This window comes from Nilaparvata lugens, chromosome X (genome assembly GCF_014356525.2).
Source record: "Nilaparvata lugens isolate BPH chromosome X, ASM1435652v1, whole genome shotgun sequence".
Taxonomy (NCBI): domain Eukaryota; kingdom Metazoa; phylum Arthropoda; class Insecta; order Hemiptera; family Delphacidae; genus Nilaparvata; species Nilaparvata lugens.
In genome coordinates, this window is record NC_052518.1 from 55,591,370 (window position 1) to 55,605,941 (window position 14,572).

Genomic DNA, 14,572 nt, shown 5'->3' on the forward strand with positions numbered 1-14,572 from the left:
TTCTGATCCTATAAGAAAAATTAATCTTTTCATGGATAGTCAGGGTCGTAATGTCGTTGATAAATTGATGAATGAGAAAACTGAAAAATGTCAAGTAACAGGCACACTTAAGCCGGGAGCTGTTTTTCAAGATGTGACCAGTGAGAGCGGTGGTGACTGCTCTGATTTAGGTCCGCTGGATGCCGCTGTATTTATTGCTGGAACTAACGATATAGCCAGAAATGAGGCCAAGAATTTAATATCAGTTTTACGCAGGAGACTGTCAGATTTGAGACATACTAGAGTTCTCGTATCCGATGTTCCTCACAGGTATGACCTCCCTGATTGGTCGTGCGTTAATAAATTGGTTGAATGGGCAAATATTCAGATACTAAAAACGTGTAAACGCTTTGGAAATGTCACTCTTTTGGAGCTGGGTAAGCTGGGGAGACGCTCTCATACAAATCATGGGCTTCACTTGAACAACAGGGGTAAGCGCTACATTGCTGATCAGATTTTGAGGGAACTTAATACAGATACATCTATTCAAATTGATAAACCTATTCCTTTAAAAAACTAGAGCACTTGGCTGGTATTGATACTAATCAATATCGGTTGAATTTTGTCAATAATGATGCCTCATCTGCTCAAACAAATGAGTCAGCGCCTCTGAAAATAAAATTTATACACCAGAACATTAGATCTTTAAATAACAAAATAGATAGACTAGAAATATTCCTTGACTTGGAACGACCGAATTTCCTAATTCTAACTGAACACGGTTTAAAAAACACGGAGCTAACTTGTTTGAATGTACAAAATATGCGTCTAATTGATTATTATTGTAGAGTTGATAAGAGTATGGGTGGCGTTGCTATATACCACAGTACGTGCGGTAATCAACAGCCCCGTAACATAGTTAAAATGAATATAAATGATTTTTGTATAGAGGGATGCATTGAATTAGCTTGTTCCAAGTTCAATATAAATAAGGATGTATACGTACTTCTAGGTATTTATCGGCCTCCAAATGGTGACATAAACTTATTTTTCAACAATCTGATTGATGTCCTTGAGAAATTGTCGGCGAATATGGGAATCAAATTAATCTGTGCAGGTGATTTCAATATTGACTTCTTGATGGATTCTCCCCAACGTAGAGCTTTTTTGAATGTACTGGATCAGTTTAGTTTAAGGTACAATATTGAAGTTCCCACTAGAATATCAGAGCTTAGTAAAACGGCCATTGATAATATAATTACTAGTTCCACATTGACTAATATAAATGTAGACGTTATACACTCATGGCTATCGGACCACACTGCTCAGTCTATTGTGTTGAATTTTACGAACTGTACTCCCACTGCAAAAAATATTTCCTATGTTACATTCCGTAATTGCAGTGTCAATAATATGGTTGGTTTTGAGGCGGCTTTGTCAGTTGTAGATTGGAGTGCTGTTGCCTCCGAAAATGTAACAAACAACAAATATGAGTTGTTCCATCAAACCTTTCTTCACTATTATAACATTCATTGCCCTATGGTGACCAAGCCCTCACCTACGACGAAAAGGAAGAAACGTAGCGGTGGTAACTGGATGACTGAAGAAATTAAACAAATTAGAACTGTGCTTGAATTTGCAACAGGGAAGGCAAACGCAATACCAAATTTAAATACATCTCTTATCAACAGGGTAAGAAATCATTATGACCAGCTAGTAACCAGAGCAAAAAAAGAATTTTATGGTAATTTAATTAAAAATTCAACAAATAGATCTAAAACCAGTTGGAAGCTAATAAATCAATTTAGAGGTAAAGGGTTTGAACGAAAAATTGACTTACTAGGACTTGATATTGAGGATGAACATGTTACTGACAAAAGACGTATTGCAGACGAATTTAACATTTTTTTTGCTAGTGTAGCTCAAAGATTGAGTAAAGATTTAAATAAAACACAACTGACTTCTAATAATACTCCTATAAGCAACCAGAATGTTCCAGTTCCGCCATCTGAGCACTTCTACCTAATACCATCTAACGAAGATGAGATCCTACATACCATCGATAGATTTAAGCCAAAAATAGCACTGGTCATGATGATGTCTCCTTAAGGGTGTTAAAGCAGTGTAAAAGAGCCATTTCCCAGCCAATTTCTTGGATCGTGAACTCTATGCTCGAATCTGGTGAATTTCCGGCCATTTTAAAAATAGCTAAAGTTATTCCACTTTTCAAAGAAGGTAGCAAACATGACATAAATAATTTCAGACCCATTTCAATTTTAACAGCTTTTTCAAAGATTTTTGAAACCATCATTCTCACTAGACTGGTAGCCTACCTTGTTAAGCACAATCTGATTTCACCCAATCAACATGGTTTTGTAAAACAGAAATCAACTACTTCAGCCCTAATAGAGATTTTTGAAGGACTGATAACAAACATTGAAGATGGTAAATATACGGCTGGTGTAATGCTAGATCTATCAAAGGCTTTCGATTGCGTGGACCACAGCCTGTTGTTAGATAAATTAAATGGCCTTGGTATAAATGGTAGAGCAAATGATCTCATAAAGTCATATCTGTCTGATCGATATCAGTATGTTTCAATTCAAGGCGATCAGGAACAAACCGCTTCAAAACTTGTTAAAGTATCCTCAGGAGTACCGCAGGGTTCTATTTTGGGACCTCTTCTTTTTATACTATATATTAATGATATTTCTTCTCTTGTACCTCAAAATAAGTTGACGCTATACGCTGACGATACATCTTTGATATTTGCGGACAGAAACTTGGAAGACCTAGAAATTGATTGTAATCTGGTGTGTGTTAGGGTTGTTCAGTATTTTAATTCGCTCTCCCTGACAGTAAATTAAAAAAAAAGTAATCTAATAAAATTTAGTCTGAGACACAGTGCGATTGAGCCACATTTGTTTATAGGAAATGATTGTATACGAAATACAGATTCTGTGAAATTACTTGGCCTAGAGCTAGATTTCAAGTTTGTGTGGGATGAGCATGTAAATAGTTAATAGAGTGAGTAGAGATCTTTTTGTGATAAGAAATATGGTAAAATTTGTACCATTATCTGTTTCAAAGATGGTTTACTTTGCATTGTTTCACTCCCATGTTGCTTATGGGATAGAGTTATGGGGAAGCACTGCAGATTTGCACTTCCAAAAAATATTTAAATTGCAAAAAAGAGCTATTCGCTATTTGGCTGGACTCAAATTTAATGAGTCATGTAGAGAGGCTTTCGTCTATTTGAACATTCCAACTCCACCCTCAATTTATATTTTCAAATTATTAGTCTTCACTCACGACCATATCTCAGATCTGGCCACAAACGCTGACATCCACAATCATAATACTAGAGGCAGAAATAAATTAGCTTTAAGACAGCACATGCTTCAACTGTTTGAGAAAATGCCTTCTTACATTGGTTCAAAGCTCTACAATAATTTACCAATCGAGCTGCAGTCCCTAACAAACAAGAATATATTCAAAAAGAAGTTATACAGCTTTCTTGTTGCAAAAGCTTATTATAGTTTCAATGATTATTTCTGTAATACATGATTGAAGCATCTAGTAATAATAATTTTCTATGTCCTGCACTACTTTTAAAACCTACTTTATGTATCTGATGTCTTTGTACTGGTGCTTATTTTATGTCCATTGATGTGAGTATATTTTCAACAATTCCTCAAGGAATGACCTGTGACTAGACGATATTCAAATGTATATTGTATTATATGCTGTGTTGAATAAAGAGATTATCTTATCTTATCTTATCTTATCTTATCTTATCAATTCACAAATATATAAGAAAGATGATAAGTATGAGGAAAGCATAAGTAATTGTAAATAATCTAAGCATAAATAATAAATACAGAATAAAACTAATCTAACTTATCCAAACTCATCTAAAACTTATCAAATAAGTTATAGAAAGAATAGGCCTACAATTGAGCATAGAAACAGGTTAAGGGAAAACATGTGCCACTGTGGGAAGAAAATTGATGAAAGCAGAGAAGAAAAGAAAAAGTTTCAACAACAACAGATATTCAAGTATAAAATTTGAGGGATTTAAACTGTATGTTTGATCAACTCTATAAAATTAATAAGAATCACGGACATCATATTAATTGGATCAATTCAGAAACTGAATTCAAATTCAATTATGAATAGCCTCAATAATGCGCCTTCTAACCTCACTAACAGGGCCATGCAAATCAACACCTTCACAAACGCTATTGAATAGCCTGAAAACTCTATTAAGTGGAGAGCAGAAGTTATGAAGGGTCCTTGATCTTGGTACATGAAAGGTCCCAACTCTTCTGACATTGAACGTGGGTACCTGGAAACCAATCCTAGAGAGGAGAGCGGGTGAATTAATGTAATTTTTCAAAAGTGACACCACAAACATCAATGAAAACCTGTCACGTCTAGCCCTCAAAGAGTACATATTGAAAAGGGATCTCAAACGTCCAGAAGGAAAACCCAAGGGACAGGCTCTTCTAAATTGCATATAGAATAGGAAGCGAAGGAGCTTATTCTGTACTTGTTTGACTCTTAATGTATCCTGATGAGTAGAGGGACTCCAGACAATAGATCCGTACTCTAGGACACTTCTGACTAGCGACTGTTACAGAGTTACAACAGTCTCAACATTATTGAAGCCGGTAGAGTTTCTCAGAACAAAGCCTAATAGCACGGAATAAGCATAAACAGAATTATGACGGCTAGTTCTCAAGATTCTCGATAGAGCGCTCTTGTGTTCAGATTTTGATCACATAATATTATGATACAGGCGCAGGGAGTCCAAAATAATAGGTTATGTTCTTATTTAAACGTTAAAGTTCAAAGTTCTGTCCAAAAATATATATGAGCTAAAATTTTTGAATTTGGAATGATTAAATACCAAATTATAGTCGAATATTGCACTAAATATCACCGCACTTTGAATAAATCAAGCTATTTCAGAAAATTTTTAAGCCAAAAATATATACACAACTTTCCACTAGGCACAGCTGTTACCACTCTTCAAGCTGTTACAATTTACAAAATGTTTCAATAATTAATCACCTCAATTACAAATATGGCTCAAATAAATTATGTGGAACTATAATAATTATAATATAATTATGAAAGATATAATAATTATATCAATTATTATATCGGTATCATCAATATTCAACAATGATTTTTCAAAGGAATTTTGTATTGTTCACATGAAACACGCCGACTTATGTTCACCTGTTTAATTGTGAAAGTGGAAAGTTGCATAAATGTAGGAGTAGATACAAGTGCCCAACGTGACCAAACCTTGGGACAGATAACAAAAGGGAGGCAGACGTTTTTGAAAATTCGACTCTTTTATCATAATAAACCTGTAGTCGCCTTTCCTCATTTTTATCTGGAAGTTCTCTCTCAAAAAAGGTAGACTTGTGTAGGCTGAACTTGTCCCCCTACTATAAATAAAACTATTAAAAACAATAGATGAGCGTGCACATTTCCTTAAGGACCTTTGATTTCAGAAGAGGCTTTCGTATTTCTAGCTAGGTTGCTAACCATTTTTTCAACTCCCTCATGAATTGGGTGGCATCAATTTGTAAAAGATAGGCAACATCAAAGTTCTAGTGTTAAAAATTCATTTAATACAGAATAGGTCTCCCAATGAACCGTGAAAAGCTGGCACGGACTATCCCATCACTAAACATGTGGCATACAATAGACTTCAGGGTGTTGAACCTTTCAAAAGCCATTCTTGCTTTTTGTACAAGGCGTACCTTCCTAATAACCTTTGATTCAACCCTCATTCCTAATGATATAGTGAAAATTGTGAAGAACTGAGGGAATGTTTTAGTTTGCAAATTTGACCATTTTCTCTCTTACTCAAAATATTTTTTATCGAATTTATTGATAAGAATCTTGCTAAAAAATGTTATCTACTATGTGATAAAAAACAAATAATAAGCTTCATCCAACAAAATAATTTCAATAGATATAACAACAAAATGGTGGTATAATATTCATTCATACATTCATATTAGGTTTTTTCTTCATGACAAAGAACTGTCTCTAGGCGAATAAAATTTATTTGAGATGGAATTCATTATTACTAATAATTAATCTTGTAACAAATATACCGAAGCAACTTGAATCACAGCTACTCAAAGTACTATATAGAAGGAGGCAGTAAAGGAAAATTAGCAACCATGCGGTCATTTTTATCAACGATTATCAACGCTTTTTCAGATACAAACGTTCTTTATTCTTAAAATAAATTTTGTTTATTTTTTTAAGGTCATAAACTCTCAATTGCAAAAAAAAGATAGAAGATGACTGATTGAGGTACAAGGTACAAAACTAAGCTCCTTTTATAGGATGCATTAACAGAGACTTACTTTTTTGAAATTCGTTCAAAACAAAAGTATCCTAAAAGTAACATATTAAGAATACTTTGCCGAATCTTGTTTTACACAGTCTTGAAAATGGCCTCAGTTGATATAACTACTATATTCATAAATTATTAATATACACACATTCACGGCTTGATTGAACAATCGCCGATCGGAAAGGAAGTCGGGGAAAATCCAATAATAATAATATTTTTGACAGGATAAAGATTTTTAGTTGAATTGCAACAATTAATATAATTAATGGTTAATGGAGTAATTAATTTACTCCCTGGTTGCATGACTATAATGATAATTGTAATGTGCTTACAATTATTGCTGAAAGTAATTGAATAATTCAGTAAAGAATAACTCCCTCATCTTGACTGACAGTATTCTACTCGCTCTTTCGATCTTATACACTCTCTCAATGATTGAATGAAATTACCGTAATATCACAATTACGACAATGTTGTTAATTTTTCAGGTGCCTTTCCGCAAGTCTATTGTGGCTGTGACAGTGATCCGGGCCCATCCACAACCATTCACTCATCTAGTCCAGCTTCTCCTCGTTTCAACATAACATTGGCGTCACCAATGTCTCTATGATGCATCGGACCAGCTTTAAAAAGCTCTAAACTAACAGTAAAGTAGGAAAATAATGAAAATAATAGAATCGTCATTTCTTCAATCAATTGTAACTTTCTAATGATATTGGAATCGGAAGTATTGTCGACTAGAGTGAGAAAAAGAGAAAATTCTGCACATCCTTGACTATATTTTGAAGTTCCAATCGAAGCATTTCAAAAGATGCTCAGATTTGAATAAAATTTGGTTATTAACTTAAAAAATTATTCTTAATAAGATAATAGAAATTAAAACTACAAAATATTTACATTGCAAGCACATCCCATTTTTTCATGTCTGTATTGACCAGACCAATATGGAAAAGTGGAGTTTCATCTTGATGAGATTTTATCAGCTGCTCCATAGGCCTACTGTACATAAAAAATTTGCATTCATCACATTCCAAAAGCTCCAAGCTCTAGAAAAATTTACAATTTGATACTTTTGATATGTGTTTCTAAATCTACATTACGATATAACAGAAAAATTGATATCCATGCAAAAGTAAGAAATGATCAATTTATTTGTGGACAAATATATTTCATGACTAGATCCATGGATTATTGGAATTTGTTAATGAAAAAAAAATTAATTGATAATCTCTTTTCATTTAAAATTTGAAATCTATTTTTTATATAAGATAATATTCAAAATAAGATAATAATTATTATAAATTTATTTGAACAGTTAGTAGCAATAAAACAACAATTTATTACTATTGTATAATTATTCAATCACTTGAAAAGCCTATCAAATTAATTTTTATGAATATCTTTAATATCACTATACATGATAATCAGACACATGATGAAATTTTGAAATTTCAAAAGTATAAAACTCAGTTTGAATAAAAAATATTTGACCTGAAAATTGAGTATGTAATTGAATAAAACTGTATTATTCCGAATAAAACTGTTATTATTAATTTTGTGCTACATCTTATTATTTGTGCTTTACCTTTAATATTCTTTAGTTTTTAATGCTTTAGATCATGACCATACACAAGTTACACTATAGATGGCCATGTTTGGATCAAGGTCTATAAATACACCCATGTTCCTTATGGAGCGGCCATCTTATGGGGTATTTATGGCGGTCTTAATGATAACAGCCGTTGAATTTGAAAATTGGTGAACTTGAACCCCATAAAATGGCGATTTTGCAATGCATCACAGGATTGTGTCATGACCTGTATTTATAGTCTTTGGTTTGGATAAGTTGAAGCTAGCACTCTAGCTGCTTCCATCAGTAACTAAGTTCTTGACACCATAGTGAGGTTCACATTATAATGGCAGTGATAGGAGAACAAGGTTGCCTCTGTCTTGTCAATGATTTCAATGGCAGTAGCTGATACCACTTTATTGATACAATATTAACTCTTTATTCTCATTTAAAAAAATAAATTATATTTCATTAAGCAAGAAATTATGATTTTCAAAAATTATATGATGAATTTCAATAATAATTATTGAAATTCATTATGAAATAACTGAAAAATATATTTTTAGTTTTCTAAAGTTATATTTTAATGATAGTAAATTATATTATTTTCATAATAATTATGGATATTCATTATAAAATTATTGAGAAATATAATTTCTGGCTTGATAAAATACAATTGTTTATTTTAAACTACAAAAAAGAGTTAATATTGCATCAATTAACTAAATTATTGAGATTTATTATCATCTTATTGTAGTATCCCTGGTTACCTAGTAGCATAATATTGATGTTGATTCAATATACAAATTGAGTTACTTCTTTTCTATCATTCACACTTATTACAATAATCTATTATCTTATCTAAATAATATTTTATCTCAACAATGATCCAATCTTTATGAAAACCTTATTATAATCTTAATTATTAAGATGAAATATATTGTTTACTATTAATTATACATTGTTTTAAGATGATCTGGCAACAGAACAAAGTGGGAAAAAGCTATCTGCTTTGTTGAATGATAGACAAGGATAACAATACTATTGATAATGAAACATTGCCGTTATAACGTGGACATCACTATAGCGCTCCAGGCGCTTTCATCAGTAACTAAGTTTCCCTCAGTAGCGCTACTGATTGCACCGTCTAGAACTAAGGTTCCGATGCTGGCGCTATCTCTGATACTCGTCTAGAACTATCTTGAGCCGTCAGATCTCTGGTAGTGTTTCTTTCCTCTGTGCTAATAGCTTGTTCGCTCTGCCAATGATGTGATCAACATGTTCTGAAAAGGACAATGTACAACTGAATACAATACCAAGATCCTTACACATTGTTACCCTCTCCAAGCACACACCATTGATTGAGTAGGGATAACGAGCTGGATTAACCTTTCTGGAGAAAGTCATACATTTACATTTTTTTACATTGATATCAAGCTTATTCACATGGCACCACAATGCAACTCTATCAACATCAGCCTGCAAGGAATAGCAATCATCCAATCCTCTCACCTCTTTGTAGATCTTTATATCGTCAGCGAATATCAAGCACTTGGAGTTGGGTATCTGAAGTGGTAACTCATTTATCAATAGCAAGAACAAGAGGGGCCCCAGATTGCTACCCTGGGGAACACCAGACGTACTGAAATAAGCATGAGAGACCCTTCCTTGAACAGTTACAGAATTTTTTCTTTGAAACAGGTAACTTCTGAATAAATCAACCAGAGCACTACTAAAGCCCAGCTGTGACAGCCTCTTCAACAATATACAATGATTAACACGGTCAAAGGCTTTACTAAAATCAGTATAGATCACATCCATTTCTCCACCGGCATCAAGTACATTGGAGGCAGACACTGTAAACTCCAATAAATTTGTCACAACAGATCTTTCAGGAAGAAAACCATGCTGATTTTCAGACAGTATTGGTCGTGAATACCATAGAATCTCATCATAAAGAGCCCTCTCATAAACCTTAGCAAAGACAGACAATATACTGATTAGTCTATAGTTCATGATGTCATCTCTCCTGCCAGACTTGAAAATTGGGATTATCTTCGAGACCTGCCATCTACTTGGAAAGACTCCATTTCTCAGTGACAGGTCAAATAAATATTTCAACGGTCTTATTAATAGCTCACCACAACCCTTAACAATGAAGGAAGGAATACAATCAGGTCCAGGAGCTACTCTAGGCTTTAATCTTTTGATTGCAGATTGAATACTTTTCTCCGATAATGATGCAACTTCCAGAGTACTATTGGCTGCATCATGCAAAAACTCAATCCCATCACCCTCCTCAAAGCAAGCGGTGACTGGTGAGAAAACAGATCCGAAATAATTGGCGAACCCTGAGGGAATTTCATCTCCAACAAAATTTTTGTCATGCAGAGTCATTTTCTCACAAAAACCATCGGACTTGCGCTTCTCATTAACAAATTTCCAAAAATTCTTGGAATTGGAACCGAGGTCAGACTCAACTTTCAGCAAATAATTCCGATAGGCAACTGCAATCGAAGACTTCAGTTCCCTTCTCAGTCTCACAAATTCATCTTTGTAACGAACTGAAGATCGCTGTTTTCGTGCACATTTATTCTTCCTCTTAACCAAGTCAATTATTTGGCGAGTAGACCAAGGCGGATACTTAGACCTCTCACTTGAGATGCTTTTAAGGGGGAACGTGGCATTAAAACACTCATAAATGACACTGTAGAACCAGTCAACGGTCGCATCAACATCCTCAAATCTGTACAAATCATTCCAGTCATAGTCTCTGAGCAAATTATACAGTGCAAAATAATCTGCTCTATGGAAATCATAGATAGGAGAAGCATTAACGGGCGATCGCCGTTTCACAGAAATTCCAGTTATCAAACTTATATTCAGGGCTGGATGGTGCTCAATATCCTCTGGTACCAGTGCATTAGAGTCATGCTAAACGTTTATAATGGGTAAACCACAAAGAACCAAATCTAGAGTGCGTAGGTTAGAGTTTTTTATTCCATTGATTGACTTCAAGTCAAAGAAATTTAGAAAATGTCCTAACCTCTTAGCTGCTACCGAACCATTGTGAAGATCATAATTACAATCTGTTACTTCAGGCAAATTGAAGTCACCAGCGATAAGCAGTCGATCTCCAATCAAGTGGACATATCCTTCAATACAGTCAAAGTACTTTCCATAGCTCTCAGAATTGGCAGAGTTGAGGAAGTAAACAACATTAACATATATAGGACCATCCCTATCAAATATTTCAATCATCAAGCTCTCAAAACTCCGACAATCGAAAGATGAGTTGATGTTGGCACACTCTTCAGAACGGATTTGCTTACGAACCGCAATCAGAACTCCCCCTCCCCGACATGAGTCACTTCCGGGGCGATCCCGGCGATAGACGACATATCTTTCATCAAAGACCTCAGAAAAACCAGAATTCAACCATGTTTCAGTCAACAAGATCAAGTCATACTCAGAAGCAAGTAAAGATTGTAATAACACATGAGTTTTGGTCCTTAAACCTCTCACATTTTGATAATAAACGCTCAATTCCCTAGAAGCCATAGCAACTAATAATCAATTACAGCCTAAATATAAATTCACAATATTTGTCTTGAGACGGTATCAAAAATAGGTTATAATCTTGAACCAATTATGCATTGAATTACTGTAGCGGAATCAAATAATAATTCTTGTACCTCTGAAAATGAAGCCTTAAGGGCTCCACCGAGTGCGGCTAACATCAATTACCAATAATTGATTATTTGGTCGGAGTGCTGGAGAAAGAGTATTTGAACACATTAAATCTTTAAACACATCAACACACAGTTGAATCCACATTGATTGTGGTTTACGGCTAATTAATTAATCGACAGAGCCCATCGCAAATGCGGCTTTCTTCGAATTTACTCAAGCTGTTGTTGATCTGAGCAATTCACTTTGATCAATTTATGCCATAGCTTCTCGACCTATTGAAGCCTGCCTTATGTTATTCGACGACAGAATTAGTTGTCTTGTTGCACTTGAATCAACTTACTTGTCCCACAAGTTCTATTAATAGTAAAAAATTTCGTAGATGAACTGAAAATGATCATCCCAAGACAGTGTCGATTGCATCGATCATTAATTATGTGTTACAGAACACATTTGTAAGTCAAGATAGGCTCTTGATAAACCAAGAAGAATGAAGTACGATGAGATCTGAGCATTGTGTCAAAAGTTGTAAGTGTTTGAATTTTTTATCCTTGAGGTTATCCTAAGTGCGCTTCTCCACTAGGAAATACTAAAATAAAGTACATACATCTAACAGGTGATTCACATAGAACATAACCTCATGAGCTTATATGACTGTTAGGACAATATAGATGGTGATGATGGTTGCATTGGACGTACATTTTAACAAAATCTCCTTAATTCAAAAACACTTAATTAAAGCAGCACTTGGTCGACCCAGACGTTACCCTACAAATCTCCTTTTTACAGAATTCCCAGTTTTAACAGTTAGGCAACTATTTGTGAAAAACATAATATTATACATAATTAAAAACAGAAATCTATTCACACCCCAAGCTCGAACATACAATTTTCGAATGCAAGATAATTATCAAATTAACAGAACTGACATGACTGTATGCCGAAGACAATTTCCTTACATCTGCAATAGACTCATCAACCTGCTACCAGAAAACTTAATAGCAAATAGAACAACAAAAGCAAATCCTAAAAAAATAGCAGAGTGGATAAAATCAATAAACACTTCTCAATTCTTACAAACACTTCTCAATTCTTACAAACATAATATAATATTAAATATCACCATCATCTCATTTCACCAACTACAGTTCATCAATAATTGTATCAATTCTCAATTATATTTCAGATATATTCCTTCCAACACAATATATATCAACATTGACTTATAACAGCAACCAATCATAAAATTTAATATAGCAGTAACTTACTCCATTTGTATTACACTTCAACTTTTCTCATATTATCAGTATTCTGTACATTTTTATTATCATACATATTTGTATTAATTTTTCTTCTCTTTCACTTGTGTATTGTACTTTTTATGAATTTTTTTGGTACTCGCTGCCAGCACTCAAACCCTTGGTTTTGCAGGCAGCGCCTATTATGTTATTTTGTGTAACAAAGTTTTTATTTATATGAATACTTTGATTGTCTATCTTGCTTAACTTTGTTTTGACATTTATCATTGTTTTGTATTATATTTGAAATGGCAAATAGAATTTGATTTTGATTTTGATTCTGATTTTGAAGCTAAAAATTAGGTGTTTTTAACAATACAAAGAGCATTGTTGTCAGGTGTACCTGGAAATCTATATGAGATAGAACGCTCTACCTAGTCTCAGATTGTAGAGAACAAAATTACGCCCAGAGGGATTTTGTATTCCACCTATAGATTGTAACAATCGGGATTATTATATTGTTGATTAAATACTAAATATCATCAAAAATTATTTTTTTCTTAAAATTTCACTCACTTTTGAAAAAATTATAACTCAGTACTCATTGGAGATAGAGAGTTCCGATTGATCTCATCTTATTCAGAACTTCATAAACTTAGAAAAAGACGTAAGCAAATTGTTCTGTCCGACCACTGTATTTGGCGGAAATAGATGAAAACTGGAAAATGAGCCGAAAATACGAGGTTTTTGGGCCACTCCGTATATAGCACAAGGAAATTTTGCATGAAGAATTTGGTTCTGGACTTCTCTTATGTATCCAAATGATATATATTGAAAAATTATAACTACAAAATAAATTTCAAGAGCACCCCTTTTTATGTCTATATTGACTGGACTAAATATGATATGCTGAAAATCAAGTACATAGTACGGTGACAAAAATCATGAAAAATGATGTCTTTGTATACACATTCTGTACTATGCATCGGAGAAATTCAGTACTTCTGTTGTCAAATGGGTTCATATTAAAACATTTAGTTTATCTCATGATTTGTGCTTTGAATGTTGAATTTTTCACATCAATATACAGGGTGGGTGAAAATTCTGAGAACGGCTCACTATCTCATACACAAAGGTAGATTGACGGTGGGTGTGATTGGGGATCCTACTCAAATAGGATGAACTACTTTACAATGATTTAAAAAATCTGTTTCGTCATCTTGAATCCGCCATATTGAATGCAACTTCATTTTTTTAATAGGAAGGTGGTCATGCGATACATCATTGCGATAGGGGATTTCAAGAAAAATGAATGGTGGAAACCGCATATCGATATCTCAAACCGTTTCGAAGATATACACATAATTAATCAATACTATTTAAAGCAGAAAGGAGAGAAAAAAGTCTGAGAACGGATTAGTATCTCATAAAAATAAGTGATTCCAAGGTAGGTGTGATTGGGGGATGTTACTCGAATTGAAAATACTACTTTATTAAGACTTTAAAAATCTGGTCCGCCATCTTGGATACGCTATTTTGAATGAAACTTCATTTTTTTAAATAGGAAGGTGGTCATGCAATAGTCTACTTGATTCCGATATGGAATTTCATGAAAAAATGAATGGCGAAAACCGCACATCGATATCTCAAATCGTTCAGAAGATATTCACATTATTAATCAATACTATTCAAAGTATAAAAGAGAGA